A 19906-nucleotide genomic window follows, 5' to 3' on the forward strand; every position below is an offset into this window, starting at 1 on the left:
TTCATAAGAAAAGTATGGACCCTTCTCAGAATTCTCCTCTAAGCTCTCTAAGACCTCCTTTAAGACTAAAATTTACTGCAGGCAATTGAAATTGGATTGTTTCAGGAAAGGAATAATCACATTGCTAGACAGGAAAAGAACTTCGTACTACTAATAAAGCACTGGAAAGGCTTAAATGGAAAATTGTGAGTTTGAGAGCAGCCTGGTTTACAATGCAAATTCAAGGCCACCCTGCAATTCATGAAAAACTTTCTCTCAAATAGGTTTGGTGTCCAGCATGGAAAGACAGGAAAAAAAGGAGACTTCAGAATGTAAGCAGGCTTTGAGCTGTGTTATAAACTATAAGAAAATATTTTTTAAACTATAGCTATGGTGATAGTTTCTTTTCTGTATTCCTGATGAACTGGCATTGCTATCTAAATCCTTGAGTGAGTGCCTTTCTGATATCTTTCTATGCAAACCTACCAATCCAGAACTTACGCTTCAGCTAGCTCCTTTATTAAAATTCTTTCCCACAACCTTATATCCTTATAATGTGTCTCTCCAGAGCCTAGTACTAGTCCTAAGGGAATAATAGGCCTTTAGAGAGGACCTTGACAGCCCTAACACTGAGCTCATTCTTACACTTAAAATCTTCCTCCCTGTCCACCTCTCCCCTGCTCTAGCAGGACAGTAAAACCTAGCTCTGTGGAGTGCTCCAAAGCCCTGTGCCTGGTGACTTAGGCGCCAGTGCTTATGTCAAGTGGCTGTTACTCTTGTTTCTCAGGAATTTTTCCTTCATTATAATCATTTCTAAATGTGTTTCTATTCATATTCTGGATATATTTTAATACAATCAGGAATATAAGCATATAAGTACTTCATAATTTTTGACTTTTAAATATAACAATTGTCTTGAAATTCAGATTTGTATTACCTAGTTACTGGTTAATCCTTCAATCAGAGAAAATGGTTTTAAAAAGCAAGAGAGAGAAATTCAGGAAAGGGTTCAATTAATTAACTATGGATAATTAAAATATCCAGACAGTTGAGAAATAGGAAAATTGGACTGCATAGGGCTTTTAAGCACTTTTTTTTCTTTAAGCAATCATTTGACAAAATGTAAAAATATAAATAAAGACAAATAAATTGAAAAGTTTAAAATAGGCAGTGGACTGTCAATTAAGATGCTGGAGACAGAAAAAACTAAAAGCTTCATTTGTTTGGGTTTCTTGTTTAGTGGGTTTTGGTTTGAGTTTTTCTTCTGGTTGGTTGGTTCGATTCATAACAAAAAGCAAAGTAAATTGGAATAGGAAAGGAGCCATTCAGAGGACCTCTAGCATGTAATCAATAGTTTCAAATAATTGTGATAAAACAAACTAGAAGTACAAAATAAATTGCTGATTAAAAAATATAAAACCACTATGCTATGACAAAAAAATAACAAAATATACTCTATTTTCTAAGAAACAAGATATCATTAATCAGGACACCTGTAAATGTCATTTTAGAAGAACCAGTATTCCATATTGACTAGGAAATAATGGGACAGGTCCCGAGAATCCATCCAGTTATGCTCCTGCAAAGGAAATGCTGTCATCCTTCTTCTGATCTCAGAAGGACTGTTCTTTAGACATGAAACAAATGGCATTGATTTGGAGCCATCAGTTATCACTAATGACGCTACCACAGAGGGTCAATTCCCTTAAAGTCATAAATCAAATACAACATTGAAAACTTATGCCAACCCTAAGCCTTCTGTGCATCAGCACTTCTAAATATTACTGTGGGACCACGGGAGAATGCTTGTCTTCTCTGTGGTTTGCCTCTATAGTATGTGCAATAGAACTAACACATGTAGAGTGTGTGTGTGTGTATGTGTGCGCACATACACATATATGTGCATATGTGTATATGTGCACATATGCATTTGTCCCTTTGTGCATGTTTGTGCATGTGTAAGCCCATTTATACATGAGTATGTGTGAATGCTTGTGTGGGTATGAATGTGTGAATGTGTGTATGTAGATGTATGTGTATATACATGAGTGTATATTGTTTGTGTGTGCTCAAGTGAATGTGTGTGTGTACACTTGAGTGCATGTGTGTGCACATATGTATCCAAAATCACAAAAACTGTTTCTTCACATCAATGATTGCTGATGGCATATACAGATAATATATTTATATAAGGTATAGGAAATAACTGGCTCCAAGTGTTATCACCATGGGCAGAAGACTGTGTGGACATTGGCAAAATATAGAGCAGAAAGCAGAATTGAGATCAATTCTAATTTTCATCAATAATTCCTGAACCCCCTTTAGGACTGAGTCACTGGAAGGGTTTAGGTTAATTGGGAAAAGCTTTAGAAAGACAGAACTACTGGGGGGAAGGATTACATAGTGGATTAAGAGAACTTTCTGGGTTCAATTCCCCCCATGGTAGAATCCAGTTCCAGGAAATTTTCTGTTCTCTTCTAAACTCCCTAATCACCCAGCACACATATAGTGCACAGACATGAATGCATATAAGACACTTGTACACATAAAATAAAAATTCTAATTAAAAAATAAAGTAGTATTAATCTTTATTATTTCAGTTTTATCACAATCAATACTGCAGAAAAGTATTAAGGACAAATGGAATATCAGGAAAGATACTGTTTAAACTACCAATTACACTCAAAACTTATGGTGTAAAATACTGTTCTTAGCTCATAGATAGATCCGTGCCATTCTCAGGAACTCACAGATGCACTTCCTATGTACTAGTCACTGGTGGGCTCATCCACATTTTATTTACATAGCTAAGTGTTTACCTTATCCACCTTTGAGGGCATAATTTAACGGTGTTCAATACATTGCAGATGTGTGTAACAGTCCTATGTGTCCAGAATCTTTGATCACATGACACATAATCTGTGTGGCTATTGAGCCACATGTAGCACCCTATCTCCCACCCCAATCTCGGAACCTCAATTTCCCCCTTTATTATGACTTTTCTTCATACAAACAGAGTCACGGTATTTTTCCTTTGTGTTTTCAGCTTCTTTCACATGATTTCAAGGTTGGTTCATATTATAGTCTATGACAGAATTTCATTCTATTTTCATAAGACCAAAACATTTTGTGCTGTGCCACCCTGGTTACAATTGTGTAGTCTTTCAAAACTAAACAGAGGATAACCCACTTGCTCTGTGATTGGATTTGAGTCCTGTTCTACAGGAAGGACTTCATGTGTGGTACTGTAAATACAGATAAATCCCATGGCTGGAGAGGTCACAGCTCATAGCGAGAAAACTAGCGCAGTTGTTTATAAAATAATTATGATAGTCCATTAAGCTTTTTGTTCTTCATTTACTTGTAAATAATTTGGCTATCGTTTCCATCAATTTTGGATTACACACCTTTCTTTGGGTTCTGTGGTTCTGTTTATAATTACTTGAGGATATACATAGGAGTGGAGTTACCAAATATACATATATGTATATATAATAGTTAAATTTATTTTTCAAATATTATCAGCACACATTAATTTTTTTCATGATAATTGATTTTATTATGACATTTTCATTCATGTGCATTATGTATTTTAATTCTACTCACCGAAGTACACAGTTTTATCTCCCACTCCTTTCCACTTATCACATTATCTTCCAATCTCTCCCCCCTTCTATTTTCATGTTTTTGTTGGCTCAATGAGTTTCATTAGAATTGCTTACCAGAGCATGGATACGAGGTGGTTTGAAGCCCCAGTGGCACCTAACAAGTGGAATAACATGGAAGGAATTGTTTATCTATCCTGTGGCAACTATTAACCACCTATAAATCTTCAGTGACAGTTGGGAAACTTTATTAGAGAATACTATGAAAACTATATTCGAACCAAATCCTAGGAATACTAAATGTAATGGACAATTTTCTAAAAAACATATAACATATCCAAATAAAACAAAACATATAAATAACTTAAACAGATCCATAACAAGCAACGAGGGTGAAACAGCAATACAAAGTCTCTATTCTCTCCTCCATATCCTCCCTAAAAACTAAACAGATTCAGTGACAAATTCTGTAAAATCATTAGAGCGAATATGAATACTCCTCAAACAGTTCCATAATAGAAATAAAAAGAAACAAATTCTTTCCATGAACCCAGCATTACTCTGACAATGTTCTCTCTCTCTCTCTCTCTCTCTCTCTCTCTCTCTCTCTCTCTCTCTCTCTCTCTCTCTCTCTCTCCCTCTCCCTCTCCCTCTCCCTCTCCCTCTCCCTCTTCCTCTTCCTCTCCCTCTCCCTCTCTCCTTTTTTTGTTTGAAGATTTCTGTAATCAGATTTGCTGGGTCACATAATTTCAATGTTAAGTTAGGCACAGTTGATTGGGAAAAATGGAAGGAACCAAAGTAGAAATAATGAAAAGACACAAAGTCATTAGGATTAAGACCAGAAACCTAGGGCAATGACCTTGTTCACTAAGCCTGTGTCCTCTGTGTTTAGTACAAATGGGAACCACACTCCAGAGCTCTGGTTTTCATTTTTAAAGAGTTTCATTCAGCATGTTCAGACTGTTGAAATCTGTACTTTGATGAGCACCATCTTTCTTTGAACTCTAGGGTAGAACTCCTTAGCAAAATTCAAGAAGATAGTGGAAAATTGGACATATAAGCTACCACACAAGACACTTGCTCAATTGAGAAATTGAAGTGCTAGTTTTATTTGATCCCATTTTATTGTAAGTAGTTTAAAGTTCAAATTAGCCAAGGTAGCTAATTGCCTGTACTGTTGAAAGCTCTGGAGTAGGTCTCTGTGTGCCCATTTGCTATCTTCTGCTGCGGTGCTTTCACTCTATTAAGGCAAAGTAGAGTTATATAAGCATAGATTGTCTGCTTTTCAAAGCACTCAACTGACTGGCTCACTCTACTGGGCTTTAGAAAACTGAAAGATTATTTTTATAGGACATGAATGGAGTAATTATATCTAACTAAAAATTATTTGGGATATTTTCTACATATTTTATTGAAACCAAAATCATGAAGACCCAAGAGCTGAGGAGTTGGGTCAGTGAATAATATTCTCAATATTTAACCCTGAGGCTCTGAGTCTGATTCCAAGAACCCGTGTAAAATGCCTGGTGTGGTGGCACATGCCTGACGTGCAAGCACTGGAGTGGTTGAGACAGAAGGAGCCCTGCAGCTCACTGGCCAGCTAGTCTAGCCAAACAAAAAGATCCAGGTACAGTAAATATCCTATTTCAAAAAATAAGTGGATATCAAAAGAGGAAGAAACATGAATGTTGACTTCTGTCCTCTAAATGCACATGCACACACATGAAGGCACACCAAAATACACATATAAGCAGACTTATACATGTACATCTACCAGGAACAAAAACAAATTTTAAAAGGACTTCAAGCAGCTGTTGTTTATTTAGAGATGTGCATGGGCAAGTGTGGGAGTGTGTGCATGCACTCATGTATACCTCAGATTTCTCAGGGTATACATTTTCAGTATTGAAAGTGAGTTTATGAGTATTGTCTCATGTTCCATCTGCTGTATCATTTGTGACTCTGCTTCTCTTGATTGATTTTTCTTTTTGGTAGGGATGTATTCTGTTTCTCCACAAGCCTAGTAAGTTTTCACTGGATGTAAGGATGCTGAGTTTACCTGCCTGCACTGCAGCAGCTTTTGCAGAATGGATTTTAGGGAAGATAGCCCTGTGTTCTGACACATACGTTGGCATCTCTTTCATCCCTTGCAACTAATTTTAAAGCTTTTTAATGGGAGTTCCAGCATAGCACTTAAATAGGGTAAATCAGCTCCACCAGCAAGACTACCATACTGGGTCTCCATATTCCAAAGACTGAGATACAAACTATTACCTGCTATGCTTTAGCTCTGAGAACTGTTTTGTTTTTGTTCTGTTTTTTTTTTGTTGTTGTTGTTTTTGTTTTTGTTTTGGGGGGGGTGGTTAGTTAGTTGGTTTGTTGGGGTTGGTTGGTTGTTTTTTGTTGGTTTTTTTGTTTTTTATTTTTCATGTTTTTTTTGTTTTTTTTTTTTTTTGTGTGTGTGTGTGTGTGTGTGTGTGTGTGTGTGTGTGTGTGTGTGTGTGTTTGGTCACAGTTTCTTTGTGTAGCCTTGGCTATCCTGGAACTGGTCTATATCTCTATAGACCAGGCTAGCCTTGAACTCAAGAGATCTGCCTGCCTTTACCTCCTGGGTGCTGAAATTAACAACACATGCCACTACCCACCCCACACTCTGAGAACCCTAGGAATTTTCTTGTGGTTCCTCCTTCAGCCTTGTGAGATTTTTAACTGGCACATGCCAGAATCAAAATTTTAGTAAATATTAGAATGCTTATCTCTTCCAGTCTCCTGAGCTTGTTCTCTCTGTGTAGCTCCTTTGTCTGTTGTACTTTGCTCTGTAAATTTAGCAACCTGGGTGTCCTTAACATTCAGATTTCTGTTTCCTTAATTGTTGGAGTATGGGTTTAAGCACTGTGTATTCAGATACTAATTTCTGTACTCCAGAGAGCTGGTTGCAGTCAAAACCTGATATTGTCATTGAAGCATCTCCTGTCTTAATGATGTGTAAAAATTGTTTTCTATCACCTCTGATTGCTTAATAAAGAGTTGGTCAGCCTGGAGCTGGGCAGGAGAGGTAAGGTGAGACTTCTGAAACCAGTGTGGGGTGAGTCCCAGGTAGAGAAAGTCATGACAAGGGACACCAGGAAGAAGTCACCATGAGGACACAGTTGTAGCAAAAGCAGCCAGGACTAGACTAAGACTGCAAGTAACCAGGTCCATGGTTGGGACAAACCCCCATAATTGATTTAGAAAAAGTTGAGTATCTACCCAGCTATAATGTTTGTAGCTTATTAATAAATATATTAGGTCTCCATGTTATTATTCAGGAACAAGGCAGGTCTAGAAATCCCAAAATAATACAATTATACTTAATTCTGAAAGAACTTAGCAGTGTCCTACCATGAACTGGGACCTAAAGAAAGTCTGCAGGCAGGAAGCTAGGCACAACCTTGAGTATCTTTTCCCTCGAGAGTTAATTTGATTAGCTGCCTATTGTCTGTGTCTGAAAATATTTGTTTCAAATATTTTGTGTATATTTCTAAATGTTTATAATGGAATGAAAATTCTTCATACAATTGATTCTTCATGGGTTGAAAATAGAGTAAAATACTATTTGAGTGATTTTAAATGACTTCAATAACAAAATGAAATTATTTTAAAACAAGATAATGTAGTCCTTAAATGTTTAAACATTTTCAAATCAAATGTTAATGTAAATTGTAAAAAATAAGATTCTTTAGCTAAGTCAAAAAGAACAATACAAGTTCATAATTTGTTCTTTCCTCTTATATTTATTTATGTTCTAGAGGAGAAATGCATTCTCTTTTAATGAAAATTATTTGAACTGAAATGAATTCATCTACGGAAATTTTTCTTTGCATAATTGAGAAGGACCTGTTCTCATAGAATTCAGGACTTTTTTTCAAACACCAGGGCTTTTAATTCATACAGTGACATTTACAATGTTGATGTCATGGGAGTGGTGGATTGGTCACTAATTACTGGAGGCCTAGGGGTAAGGGTGACATGGGACAGGAACCAGTTGAATAATATGAACCAAATTCACTAATATAAACAAGGACTTTCTCATCTTATATGTTCCAGAAATATGACTATGTTTCAAACTCCATTATATATTTCAAAATTCTGAAATAGAAGATTCTCAACAAATAGAAATAACAAAAACTTTGAGTCCATAGAAATCCAAATTACTCTGATTTGATGATTTCATGTAGTATGCATGTTTAAATTATTACACTGTACCCTATAGTTGTATGCATCATCACATACAAATTTAAGACAAAAGTAAAAACTAGTGACTTATAAATATAAAAATTATTTACCCAGTAAAGAGAAAGAGAATAGAGAAAACTCAAACATAAAAAAGTACACCTAGAGAAATGATATAAGAAGAAAAAAATTACAACAAAATAATGAGAGGGAAAGAGAGAAAAAATATATATGTATAGTATCTATTGTATATGTGTATGTTTATACATGTATATATGCATATACATGTATATATGTACATTTATGTGTATATGATTTATGATGTGTATATATGATATATCTTTATGACTATATATATATATATATATATACATACACACACACATGGGGAAGACAGAATATTCTAAAGACAGTCATTTCTAGTTGCACTCATATAGAGTCCAAATAATTTTTAGCTAAAGGATTTTTTTAAAAGAAGGTGAAGCTCCCCAGTTTCATTTCACCCCATGTATTTAATGATTTGATGTACAGGTATGTGCACTGGAGACAAAGCAAGAGCATAATTAAGATCTCTCCATCATCATTGTCTCACAGTTAGAATTCAGGATTTATTATTCACATAGAATTCTGGAATCTTCAGTGAGAAATAGTTTATGAACATCCTGTTTTCCCCTAGTGATCCTGTTTAAAATCTCATCAGCAACTTTTAAAACAGTTCTGCATTTTTGGTTCATGTCTATGAATATTTTTCCTGAATGTATGTATATACACCTCATCCCTACTATACAATGAAGCTAAAAGGGGGCATCATGATCAGGCGTTACAGATAGTTGTGAGCTGACACGTGAGTTCTATGATCAGAACCCTGATTCTCTGCAAGGTCAATAAGAGCACTAAACCAGTGAGTCATCTCTCCAACCCCTCATTAGCAAGGTTTTTTATCATCTGAGGGATTTACTGAGTCCTTGAATTGCCCTTATTTTCATAGTAGGTGAGTTGTTATTGGAGGTCTATTTCTTTTTTTAAACCTTTTATTGATTCTTTGTGAGTTTCACATTATGTATCACCCAAGTCCCACTAATCTTCCGATCTGCTCATGTAGCCTTTCATCCTTGCAACCTCCTTCCCAAAATAAAACAGACACAAGTGAACAACAAGAAAACACCTCATCTTGGAGGCTTACTATGTCACCATGTGTAGAACAGTATATCCCTCTGTCCACATAACTTCACTTACAAATGTTCATTGGAATGAGTCACTGATCTGGGTCAAGATCTTTAGTTTCTGTAACACCTTCAATATTTATCCTGACCAGAACTCCTGCAAGTATCCCATTATTTCTCCATGTCATAAGGATCCTGAAGCTTTGGAAAAGCAGGATAAGGAGGTTTATTTCTTACTGAGTCTGCCTCTGTACTTAGCATTTGACTCAGGAAGCAAGTATGGAATTTCAGCAGGACAATGAAGTATGTCACAAACTTGTCTTTCCAATTTACCAAAACTTTATGAAATAATCCCCTTATGTCATTTTCTATTATTAGGTATTGTAAGTTTAATTCTGTAATACTGGCTCTTTTAAACTTAAGAATATTTTAATAAAATATTTTAGCATAATTAACATATTCTCCAGACAGAAAATTTACTATTGTGTTTAGTCACCTTCATCATTCTACTTGACAATCTGTGCTATAGCACAGAAACAAATGTCACTTTGATGATTGATTTAGTGATTTTAAACAGAGCCCCATGAGAGTCCAACTGGATAGAGAGCCTCTGGAGAGGAATAGAACAGACAGGGTAGATAACTGGAAACTGATAGCCCACCCAAGATGTTGCAGTCTGATATTAAATACCAGTGTGAAGTTGTAATAGTAATAGCCCCCATATTGTGGCAAGAGGGAAGACAGATGTAAAATGGGGAAGAAACTAAGAATAGACTGGAGTGGGCATAGGTCAAGTAAGTACAGTTCAAACTCATTTAAGTTATTTGAAGCTAACATCTGATGACTATTGACCAATTTGAAATGGTAGCTTATGCAGCCCAGGCTGACTTCAAACTTATTATGTATCAAACCACACTGATGTGTACAATGAAAACACAATGCAACTTTTGGACAATCTCACCAAACAGTACCCAAACATAGAATTCCTACAACCTAAAACAAAACAGTGGTAGCACATAATATTGTATTACAAAGTTTAAACATCAGTTACTCCATACACATACAAATAAGCCTTTCAACACATGAGATACAGAACATAATAGAAAAGACAAACATCTATCATATAAAAATCTTGAATATACGTCCACAGTTCATCCAAAAGAAGGATAAACAAAGCTTCCCAGTGATAAAAGATGTGTTGCATATCTTAACTTGAAAATATATTTATTTGTATTGGTATGTATGGGTGTACACGTGTGTCTATTTGCATGTGAGAACAGGAACATGCCAAGATACTCATGTAAGAATCAGAGGACATCTTGCAGGAACTGGTCCTTAATTACTTCTGAGTTCATAAGTTCTGAGGCTTAAAAGGAGGTTTCGAGGCATTGAAGGCTGGAGTTTTTACTGGATGAACTGTCTCACAACTTTTTAAAAAGCACAGACTGAGAAAGGATAAAGAATAAAAAGAATAACTTCTATCAAAAAGTATTTTTTTCTTTTAGTTGCACATTAGGAAGCTTAATTGCACATGTTTGTAAAGAGTTTGTTTTATCACTTTAACCTCCTGAAATAAATAGAAAGAGGAATAGAAAAGAAAAAATAGTACTGAGGTCCCAATCTCAATCCCCTAGTGGATGATCTTCAGAAGAGAAAGGGTCTTTAAGGACATAATTGGTTAAAATAAGGTCCCAATCCAATGCAATGTCAAGAAGAGACACTTAAGTGGAGCATCCTGTGAACCTGGCAAAAGTGAAGAAAAGTACTCACTCAGTGGTTCTAGGAAGGATGCTAGCCTGACTAACTTAGTCTGCTTTCTGTTGCTAGTAAAATACTGGCAAAAATTGGACATAGTACTGCCTGAGGACCCAGCAATACCACTCCTGGGCATAAAGCCAAAAGATGCTCCAACATATAACAAAGACACATGTTCCACTATGTTCACAGCAGCCTTATTTATAATAGCCAGAAGATAGAAAGAGCCTAGATGCCCTTCAACAGAGAAATGGATACAGAAAATATGGTACATTTACACAATGGAATACTACTCAGCTATTAAAAACAATGACTTCATGAAATTCTTAGGTAAATGGATGAAAGTAGAAAACATCATCCTGAGTGAGGTAACCCAATCACAAACACACATGGTATGCACTCACAGATAAGTTGATATTAGCCCAAAAGCTAGGAATACCCAAGATACAATTCGCAAACCACATGAAGTTCAAGAAGAAGGAAGGACAAAGTATGTATGCTTCAGATCTTCTTAGAAAGGGGAACAAAACTACTCACGGAGGAAATATGGAGACAAAGTGTGGAGCAGAGCCTGAAGAAAAGGCCCTCGAGAGACTTCTTCACCTAGAGGATCCATCGTATATACCGATCCCAAACCCAAACACTATTGCAGATGCCAAGAAGTGCATACTGACAGGAGCCTGATATAGCTGTCTGCTGAGAGGCTCTGCCAGAGCCTGACAAATACAGAGGCAGATACTCACATCCAACCATTGAACTGAGCAAGGGGACTCCAATGGAGGAGTTAGAGAAAGTAACTGAAGCGGTTTGCAACCCCATAAGAAGAACAAAAATAACAACCAATCAGATCCCTCCCAGAACTCCCAGGGACTAAACCACCACTCCAAGAGAACACAGGGATGGACCAATGGCTCTATGTACATATGTAGGAGAGGATGAGTTTGCCAGGTATCAATGAGAGAAGAGGTCCTTGGTCCTGTCAAGACTGGATATCCCAGTTTAGGGAAATGTTAGGGCGGGAGGTGGGAGGGAGGGGGTAGGTGGGTGAAGGAATACTCTCATAGAAGCAGGGGAAGGGGAACTGGGATAGCAAGTTTCTGGAGGGGAAATCGGGAAAGGGGATAACATTTAAAATATAAATTAAAAAATCCAATAAAAGAAAAGGTTTTAAAATAGAATAAACACATTATAAAGAAAAGTTTTACTTTGGTCCAAAGCCAAAAGGTTACAACTGGTGATGACATTCTTGGTACATAGTCCTGATGTGGTACAGGACATCACATAGAAATATAAGAATGATATCTGACTCATGTCCAAGCTGGCCTTTATTGGAGACCCATTCTACAGACATACCATTATCCCATAACCCATTCAGTTTATACATGAATGAATCCATTCATGAGACCAGAGCACTGATCTCTTTCACAGTCCTACTTGACCCCACTTCCTAATATTATTTAATGAGGATTAAATTTCAGCCTGTGTTTTAGAGAAAAGAGAGCACACTCAAATCATAGCAGTGGGGTAGACAAGATCTGACAGGGACCGGTACATTCTTCACTTTTGTTTCTAGTTGGTGTATCCAGTTCACATCATCAACTTGGGAGGTAGGGCAAGTGAAAACTCACCAGCATTTACAAGAAAAGAACTTTTTTTTTTTTTTTTTGGTTCTTTTTTTCGGAGCTGGGGACCGAACCCAGGGCCTTGCGCTTCCTAGGTAAGGAAAAGAACTTTTATTGTTATGTCTCATTTCATAATTATGCAACACTGTCAGGCAGCTATCATTCCCCATTGAAGAGGCGAAGGGGATATCCAGGACACTATTTATAACTACTCTAAGGCCATAAAGAGCCAAAGTAACTCAGCTGAAGCTCAGAATTGAATGTTCTCTTCTCCTTAGGAAAAGTGTTAGTTCTACCTTTAAAATAAAAATAAGAAAAATGAATCAATGTATGCCTTTTGCCTCTTAATATTGTCAGATACGATCATAGGTAAGGATTTTTAATATTTTACAATTTTAAGTCAGCATATAAGTAATAGGTTTCATTATAGTAATTTTACATTTATCACCATCCTTACTTTTCTTTCCCCCATCTTTTGGAGACTTTCTTCCCCATTAATGCTTCAATGTCACATATAGCTGGTGACACAGCTGCACTCAGCTTATGGCCTTTTCAACTCCTCTCATGGTCCCCTTTCTAATTACATCATATATACATATGTACACACACACTCAAATCTAGATTTTGCATTTGAGAGAAAACATGTAATCCATTTTCTTTCTGAGTCTGATACATTTCATTAAATATGATGATCCCTAGTTATGCATTTTCCTGCAATGGTGATAATTTCAATTTTCCTTGTGACCAAATAAAATTCTATTGTGTCTATGTAGGACATTTTATCTGATGATGGATATCTAGGCTTGATCCACTTCTTTTCTATTGTAAACAATAAACAAGGATGTGCAAATACATCTTCAATATACTTACTTAGAATACTATGGATGTGTACTGAGAAGTGAGAAGGCTGGATCATATAAAATTTTTTGATATCTCCATATCAATTTGCATAATGACTGTACCAATATACAGACATGCAGACAATGTATAAGGTCTCCTCTTTTTCCATATTCTGCTAGCATTTGCCATTTGTGTGATGATAGCCATCTTACTGAGGTAAAACAGAATCTAAAAGCAACTTTAATTTGTATTTTTCTCATGGGTATGGCTATGGAAGCTTTTTCAAGTATTTATTAGTCATTTACATATTTTTGAAAAAAGTGTTTTAATCAGTCCATTTATTAATTGGATAACTTCCTTTTCTGTTCAATTCTGGAACTTCCTTATATGCCTTGTATAATATTCTCCTACTATATATATAAATAGCAAGATTTATCCCTTCACCCTAGGGTAATCTCTTCACCCTAGTTACTGTTTTCTTTGTGTTGCAGAACTTTTGAATCTTCATGTAATCTCATATGTCATTTTTTTTGTGATTTCCAATGGTGTTAGCATACTTCTCTGACAGTCCTTGTCTATGCTAATATTTCGATGTTATTTTCTGTGTTCCTTCAAGCTATTGAGAGTTAATGTTTAAATCCATTGTGAAGAGATGTGCAAAATAAGGAAGATGCATCTACTTTTGTCTTTCTCCATTTGAATATTGAGCTTTCTCAGCAATGTTTATTGAAAACTTTTTTTCAATGTATTTTTTCACAATATGTTGATTGGTTAATTCAGAACTTCACATCATAAACGTCAAGCACATACTCTTCCCTGTCTTCTCAGGTCTTCCCCACACCACTCTTCTGAACCCCCCACCCCAAATAAAAAGACCAGTTGAATTTGTATTGACTATACACTCACCGAAGCATGTTCAAACTCCCAGTGGCCAGCCCGTTAATGAAAAGTTAGTCTTTCCCCAACTGCACTCCCACCAGAAGCCATCAATTGTGAAGAACTACACTTCAGCATCTTTATCACATTTATTAACTTTTTATTGCTTCTTTGTGAATTTCACACCATACACCCCAATACCACTCATCTCCCCCTACCTAAGTACTTGCCTTTATAAACTCCCTGGCTAGCAGAGGTAAGAAAAATCTCATTATATCCCACAGTGTATACCTTTTTGTCCACATGTCTTTGCTTACAAATATTCCTTGCAATGGTTCATTGGTCTGGTACAAAGGCTTCTGGCTTCTGCTATCCAGTCAATACTGGAACTCACTAGGATTCCTGTCAGGTATCCTGTTGTTATTCTGTATCGTAGAGATCCTAAAGTTTTAGATCTGTTATACCTGTCCCTTCAGCCACTCCAGCAGTTAACTGATATGGTAAATGTTGGGGTAAACCAATTCAAAGCCCTGGATCTGGGCCTAAGAGGTATCTGAACTGGTCAACCCACTGGTTCTCCCACTCTCGTACTTTTGGAGTAGTCTCTCATGCAACCAGGATTAGCTCTACTCTATTGCCCAGGCGAGATATAAGGTCTGCTCTTCTGAGTGTTGCAGCTGGTGACTGACATGGCCAGTTCCCCAATCTCATGACCCTAGATCCAGCTCCCTTACCTGCCATAAGTGAGGATGGACCCATGATGGGAGGAGGACATCTTCCCCTTGCCCTTGCCATACAGCAAACAAAAAACAGCTCTCCCACCTTCATACCTATGGGCCCAGGATGCCATCAGGGTAAGCTCTGCTGTGAGGTAAGGTCCAGGGCCTGCTCTCCCTTAAGTGCTGCAGCAGGTGAACAGCCTGCTTTCATGATGCAGGGCTAGGGTTTCCCTCCTGCTGCAGATGGCAAGGGATAAGTGGGTATCTCAACGTCATTCATGTAACTGGAAGGAGACAAGTGGCAGGCCCAGCACGCCTGCTTTCAGGGATAGCTCACCTAAAACTCCAGAAATGTGTAGCCTTCCTGAGTGCTTCAGCAGACTAGGAACAGAGTCAGCTCTCCTGCTTTCATGCCCACAGGGTCAGCTCTTCCCTAGTGGTCAGGCAACGGGCAGGGCCACTTCTGCATAGCCCTCAGATATCAATGTGTACTCAGGCAGGACATCTACCTGGCCTTTGGTGGTAAAGTCTTCTGCTACTGCAGGATCACAGACCAAATGTGGCCCCTAGTGGCAGCACAGGCCAGGATCCCACGAAGGTCCCAGATGGTGTCATAGGCTGTTCCTCACTACCCTTGAATCTCTAGTTCTGCCTCTCTTTGTTGTCTGTGTCTTGTTTCTCTTTCTCTTCCATTTCTCTACCACTTGCTTGCTTCTCTTAGTGGTGCCCAGGGTCTTTGAGTATATGATGTCATCTCAGAAGTATTTTCAAGAGTGCTATGCCCCATTTGTGCATTATGGTACAAGAAAAGGGTTTTCTGGAGTATGACTGGCTTCCCAGTAGGTTTGAGTGGCACCAGACTGGTAGTCATCTCAGACGAGCTTTTTGTCCAGGCCCTATGGCACTGGTCTGGTGGCTTGCTTTTCACCTGGGGCAATCTGAGTGGCCCCATGGACTGACCATCTGTCTAGGGCTCAGTCTCACCTGGGCCCATGGTCCCAGGCTGGGTTGTTCTATTCTCCAGCTTGATCACATCCCGGGAAGCATGTCCAGACCTTCCTGGCACAAGAATGCTGGTCATCTCAGACTTGCCTTTTTGTTGGTGGAGTGTTAACACTATTGATCATTCAGATGTTCACAAGTCAGAACACTTGAGTGTAGATGTAGCCTCTTTTTCTGCCACCTATTGACACTTGTGTAGCATAGCAACCACACCTGCCCCCACCGAGCCAGGGTCTGTCCTTATTACAATCTTTAAGAGTTTTCCTTGGCAGCTTTCTGTCTAGGCTTTTCCTTTATGTGAGTGTGGGGGTGGAAGTAGAGATTATCACATGAACCTTCTATGTCCCTCTTTCTCATCTGTAGGTCTACACTCATCAATACCATGGCAAAAGTAGCTTCCTTGATCTTTACAGTCAGCATCAGAAACAGAAATCATCAACTTACAACTTACACAGGGTTTCTGGAGACAGCACAGACCATAGACACCCACATGGTCTCCTGTACCAGCATGTGCACAGACCTCAGCATTGTCTCCAGTGACAGTACAGTCCACAGACATTAACACATACCCATCTGCAGTGGGACCATGACTCTAGATATGGCTCTCAGCCATAGCACAGACAAGAACATAACCATGGCTTTAAGTGGTGGCCCAGATCAAAGACATCTGTATGGCCTTCAGTGGTGTCTCTGGCTAGGGACATCAACATAGCTCATGGTTGCTATAAAACCAGACATCTGCTTGCACCTTGAGTATTAACATGGCCTGGGGCAGCAGATCCCTGACACCAAAGTGGTCTCCAAGTGCCAAATAGGCCATAGAGGTCTTTCAAGGAGGGCAAGTCCAAAAAATTATCTGTTCTTTGTCTTGGACATCCTGTCATTGCTCAGAACTAGGAAGACATCAGCTGGGCAACATGTTCTGGGGACACATGTTCCCCTGCTCACCACAGACTTCTCTCACACCTATAACTGCTGTGGCTTCTCTATTTCTACCTCTATCCACCATTCACTGACTGCTTTATTTCTTTATTTTTTTTACCTCTCCTTTGTAAATCTAATCATCATAGTGGCACTAGACATTGAAGTGTGTCTCGCGCCCAATGTCTCGCCAGTAAGAACGACGCGCGGCAACAGGATTCTTCTGCGAACAAGCCTTTACTGTACAGCTCTCTTGAACAGGGACAGGGGACCACGAGCGGCAAAGTCGCTCGCTTTATATACACAACAGTATGCTAATAATCTCTCAGGGATTGGTGGGGCACGGGTCACCCCAATATCACCCCACTACTTGTCCTCCAGGGATTGGCGGAGAATGAATCACCTCACTAGCATGGTACTGCCCCTCATTAGCATATTAACGGCCAACTGACACCAGGTGCAAAACCTGCGCATGCACAGTACCGTTGTTCACCACTGGAGAGCGCCCTACAGACGTGTAGCACTTATATGATGATGATGATGATGATGATGATGATGATGATGGTGGTGGTTATTATTATTATTATTATTATTGTTGTTGTTGTTGTTGTTTTGCCCAGATAGCTTATATATTCATCCCAAATATTGGTCGTTGGTCTGGTTCAAGGTCTCTGGTTTCTGAAGCACAATAAATAGTGGAGCATCGCTGAGCCTCGTTTAGAATATTCTGCTATTGCCAGAGTCATGCTTATACTGCAGCTCTGGCACCACAGAGCTGACTCCTTCATGTGCTTCAGAGGTTTATAGATGGGGTAGATATTGGATGGACCAACTGGGCCCATATCATAACTGAGTTGGACAGCCATGAGCCTCCAGCATGATACTGTAGGTCCTGCCTAGTTTCTTGCATTTTTAATACTTTAGCTGAAAATCAAAGGATCTATAACTGTGTGTGTTTATTTATGTCCCTTTATCCAATTACATTGGTTTGTTGTTCTTTGTACCAGTACAATGCTGCCTTTGTCACCTTGCTTTGTAAAATAAACTGAGACCAAGTGTGTTAGTCAGGGATCTCTAGAGAAACAGAACAGACAGGGTGAATAAATATATTGGCCTGGCTCTTCAACAATGGCTGACTACAGATGGAAAGGCCAAGAATATGATATTCAGCCCATGAGGCTAGATGTCTCAGCTAATCTTCACTATACATTGGAGTCCTGAAGAAGTAGGCTTTAATACTAGTGAATGAGTGCCTTGGCAGTAAGATAGATGAGCATGCCAGTGAAAGTGAGGGAAAGTAGGCAAAAAACAAAAATTCGTCTTCTCCATGTGTGTTTATGTGAGCTGTCACCAGAAAGTATGACCCAGATTTAGAATGAGTCTTCTCACCATAAATGATCCAGTCAAGAAAGACCCCTCATAAGTGTGCCCATCTGCTTGGTTTTAGTTGATTACAAATGTTGTTAAATTGGTAAGCAAGATTACCACAGGTCCACAGATCATATCATACCTCCTGTGTCATGCTTAGTTTTCAAATGTAAACATTAGCCAGGTCCTGATCATGCCCAATATAACCATCCTGTATACAACCAAAAATCAAACTCTCCCATATACAAGCACAAATGCATTATATAACTTATTATATATGGTATATAGGTATGTCTCAAAATAAATATAATAACCATTGTTATTATTCCAACTGATGTTAAATATAACATGATAAAGACTTAGAGGAAAGAAAATACAAACATCTGCTTAATATATTTATATATGTGAACAAGCACATTTCTGATAAAATATGACAAATTTTCCTGTCAATTATAATCCTCATTTCTAAAGCTGATAATGAGGTCCTAGCTGGTATTGTGTTGCACCTTCTCACGGTAACCTACATCAAAATACATGGAAAAAGGAATTTTTTTTTCTTTTTGCCTGCTTGCCCTTACTTTTTTTAGAAACTTCATTTTTCCTGCTGCTGAAGCATTCCTTCACTAGTATTAGAGCCTACTTCTTCAGGATTCCAACATAGACTGGAGACCAGTTGAAGCATCATGCCTCATAGACAGAACAGCTATCAGATTTTAGCATTTATGTTAAGAGACAGCTATTGTACTAGCCAGCCCACTTTACTATATCTAGAGAGAGAGACAGAGACAGAGACAGAGAGACAGAGAATGAGAGAGAGAGACAGAGAGACAGAGAATGAGAGAAAGAGAGAGAGAGAGAGAGAGAGTATGGAAAGAAGTCAGAAAACTAGAAAAGAGAAGTAATGTACATATCCAGTGGTCTCAATGTACTGGACATATTGTAATGTCTTGCTTGGTCTTCATCTACTACTGTGGAGACCTTACACAGCAGTGACATCTGACCCAGTCCCATCAGCATGTTCAGTGTTGGGAATGAGACCTGTTCCTTTTCAAGCCCAGCATGATTAGAGGATTGCTTCAGAACTGTCTTCAGTGACTACTTCCAGTACTGCCCACAGCAGTACTAAGGGACCTATTCTACTAATATCTCTAACAGTCAAATTGGCTTTCTAAAGGAGTATTTTCTCCCAGGAAGTATTAATTAAGGTATCAAGATACTGTATCAGAGTTGATTAACTATAAACAACATTGAATTGCCTCAAGCAAATAACATTGAAATTTGGTGTGGAAATTTCTATGCTCCAGGGATAAGATTCTCCGAGAGATAAAGTTTGACCTATCAGCTGTAGCCATATGCCCTCAGCTCCACAGACCTGAACTGTATAAGTAAGGCCTCCAGGCAAAACATCGAATTTTATAGAAAACTTAATATATTAGCAATTTGCTTAGTGAGGATTGAACCAAAAAAGTACTTACTTTACTCACTTGAAATGTTTTTTTTTATTTTACAATTTTCTCTCTGTTTTTTAGAGTTTTCAGCTCATGATAAAAATGAGGGCATTAGTCCTAATGACATATGTCACACATCTGTGGACACTCTTCACCTTCTTTACTTTAAATAAGCATCTAAGTTTAGCCTGAAGGTAGCAGGAGAAAGGACCATCAGCTATTTGAGCCCCAAATAGCAAAGTAAAACAGAAGAAGGAAGTCCACAACTTCAACCTAAAGTTATGAGTGGCATCATGTATGTGTCCATAAGGAGTAGCTAGAATCACAAGGTGATGTACTTACCAGATGGGTTTGGCAGAGGAAGAGAGAGAGAGAGAGAGAGAGAGAGAGAAGAAG

At 38.2% G+C, this 19906-nt stretch overlaps 1 non-coding gene across 1 annotated transcript; it reads right to left on the bottom strand.

Annotated features, from left to right (window-relative positions):
- Positions 1–15879: 15879 nt before the first annotated feature.
- LOC120103336 (small nucleolar RNA SNORA17) lies at positions 15880–16005 on the bottom strand. Its single transcript, XR_015621616.1, has one exon. It is a non-coding gene; the product is annotated as a small nucleolar RNA SNORA17 (small nucleolar RNA).
- Between the last annotated feature and the right edge of the window lie 3901 nt (positions 16006–19906).

This window comes from Rattus norvegicus, chromosome 5, assembly GCF_021556685.1.
Source record: "Rattus norvegicus strain SHRSP/BbbUtx chromosome 5, alternate assembly SHRSP_T2T, whole genome shotgun sequence".
NCBI lineage: Eukaryota > Metazoa > Chordata > Mammalia > Rodentia > Muridae > Rattus > Rattus norvegicus.